Genomic DNA, 3,103 nt, shown 5'->3' with positions numbered 1-3,103 from the left:
CCCGACGCCGCCTCGACGCCCCGACGCCGCCTCGACGCCTCGCCCGCGCGCGGCGCAACCTCCGCCTCGCCGAGTCCAAAGGTACCCTCTTTCTCCATGCCCCCCGCTCCCCGGACCCTGGCTAGGGTTCTAACTGAACTGCTGGGGGTTTCGCATCTAGCGGCCGGCGGCGCCGCGAAGCTGGAGGAGCTGCTCGTGGAGGAGACGTGGCTGGAGGCGCTGTCCGGGGAGCTGCGCAAGCCCTACGCGCTCGACCTCTGCCGCTTCGTCGCCCACGAGCGCCTGCACGCCAAGGTGCCCGTCTACCCGCCGCCCCACCTCATCTTCCACGCGCTCCACACCACCCCCTTCCACAACGTCAAAGCCGTCATCATCGGCCAAGTACCCAAATACCAAGCCACTCAAGTCTACGAATCCTGTACTTGTGCACCTGCTGCTTCATTTTCATTGTGAAGAAATGTGTGACAGTTTCACTAACTTAATTTCATTCTGAAGAAATTTGTGCCAAGAATTTCTTTTTGTTACAATGCTACTTGCTGAATGGAGTGATGGCATCAAATTGAAACATGGATAGTAAAAAATTGGCAACACCGTATGCAGAAATGTAAATTGTTGCTTTTGTTCTGCGTATTTATATTACGCTAGAATAACTGATTTGTGGTGACAGTGCTGCCTGCTGTATGGAATAATGACATTATACCGAAATATGGATAGTATAATTTGGCAGTGCCATATGCATTTTCATATTATCATGCGAGAATAACTGGTTTGAGGTTATTTTGTTTGTGTGATCACATTGTGGTGCCTGGCATATTTGCCACAACACTTTGTAGCCGGAAAATATGCCTGTCTTATATATGCCTTTCATTCAGCTATTAGTTGGTGATCCTATTTCGCTTGCTGTACTTACCATATGGTCTTCATTTGTCTTTGAACCTACTTTGCATCTGTATCATGCACTAAGTTTCTGATTTTAGTGTTTTCAATCTATTTTTCTATTTCTGCTTTAACATAACGGAATAACTAATGGTGGCTGCCTAATGATGACAGACTAAGTTTCTGATTTATTTTCTTATAGAAGTGTAGATTCATTGGTAGCAATTGTTTTCAGTGTCTCATGTTGCAGATTGTGAACAGATAGCTAGCTAAAATATGTGTTCTGAAACACTGAGAGCAGAAACACTTACTACATACATATTCTCAAGAAACACTTACTAACCAGAAAAGGTTTTGACTTGAAATGTTAATACCACAGAGAGCACCACAAGTTAAACACCTCAATCTGTTAGTATTTGTCTGCATTTTCTCACATTCTTCTTGTATCTGATCCAGTATTGCTTGTAGTGGTTTGTCCAAAATGTTGAATGATACTGCTTGGAGATGCATATATTGTTTCACCTCTTCCATTGCCAATGTATTTTCCATGTTGTGATGGAGGCCTTTTTTGCCTTGTCCACCCGAGAGGCCCTTGAGTTTGCTAGAATGTCGATTAGCTTCCGTTCCGGCAAATTAAGCCTCTCTCGGCCGAGGACTTCATCTCCTTGCCTTTGACTGGGCATCCATGATGCCCTACATGTTTTCGCAGGGCGCCGCCGATGTTCCGTGCACTCTCCTACACTTAGTGAACAACGAGTTGGTCGATGTCGCCAAGGGCAAAATCGTTCAACCGGGCAACCCCTTGTTCCACGGTACCCAGATGCCACCCAACTTGTTTAGGGTTCAACTGGTTCGGGTGCTGCCAGGCTGCGACAAGTTGTTACCTCCGATTCGACCCGTCGGGGCCGACGATGATGACGTGATGACCCTCAGCGCCTGCCTGAGCTGGCCCCTACTTTGGCCGAAGAGCCAGATTCGTTTGGGGGCGGGGGACACCACCCCAAAGACAACACCGCCAGTCGTGCCGGCGCCAAGTCGGCCCCATGGCAAGACCGCCGCAACGGTGCCGGACATCCCTATGCCACTGGATCCAAACATGCATATGGCACAGGATCAGAACGACGACGACGACGATACATTTGGCAACGTCGATCAGTACTTTGCCGATCATGGGTACGGTGGCGACTTCATGGGGCCTCCTTCTGAAGAACCCAACCCAACAAAAGACGTGCGTGATCTAGCTGGTACCGCGGAGAAGCCAAGTTGCAACAGGCGTCGTCTGCAGTTCAGCTCTCAGGAGACGCCTCCAGCTGCCGACTTCACCGAGCCTCAGATAGGCGAGGTGCGAAATATTATCAGCCCCAACACACTCAAGAAGGCGGTCTATGAGCAGAACTCGGTCCCATTACAGGAGAAGAAGAAGGCACGCAAAAGAAAGACTAACAAGGGTGCGGGCCAGCCGGCACCGAGTACGATCCGTGCTTAGGATGGGCCACCTTCACCTAAGGATTTAATGAGGAGGATGCATGTGGCGGGTAGGCCGATGCTACCGAGAAATATGCTCGATACTGCAACCGGTGCTATGCGGAGTCTGCATGACAGTGTTCTTTCTTTGGAGAAGTGGCGTCTCAGAGAGAAGGATGTGGCATACCCGGTTTTCATGGCCAAGGTGCCAGAGGGAAAGGGCTTTGTGGATAACTCCATCGGGGGTACGATCGTCCTGCAGTTTGATGACATCCACGCTATGTTGAACCTTCATCCGCTGCACTACACCTTCGTTCGGATGCGGATCATTCGCGACAAGACCCCGGACATCGTGATAGTCGACCCCTTCTACATGCGTGCCAAGATCTTGGGCAGCGCTAGGGACCAGCAAGTCACGAGTTCTTACCTCGAAAGCGTCATTCTGGCAAACCAAGATAAGGATAACTTCCTCATGCCTTACTTTCCCGAGTAAGTCCTCCCCTCAACCGCCCCGTAACATATGAATTCTTAGATTTCGATCGTTTTTCTTTTAACATTCCATGTTTTCTGCAGTGACACACATTGCACGCTCATCCTCCTAAGCCCCAAATATTCCATGGCCATGTATTTCGACCCGGACCGTCATTCAAACATAGACTACACAAATGTCAAGAAGGTTCTTGATGATGTTCTCCCCGGCTACGCCAAATCTGGAGGCACCTTCACCAGGCCTATTCGTAAGTACGGCAAGCACGTGTTCTCC

The sequence above is a fragment of the Triticum dicoccoides genome, chromosome 4A (assembly GCF_002162155.2).
Source record: "Triticum dicoccoides isolate Atlit2015 ecotype Zavitan chromosome 4A, WEW_v2.0, whole genome shotgun sequence".
In the NCBI taxonomy this organism is placed as follows: domain Eukaryota; kingdom Viridiplantae; phylum Streptophyta; class Magnoliopsida; order Poales; family Poaceae; genus Triticum; species Triticum dicoccoides.
The sequence above is the reverse complement of the archived record's forward strand: the minus strand, read 5'-3'. Positions refer to the sequence as shown.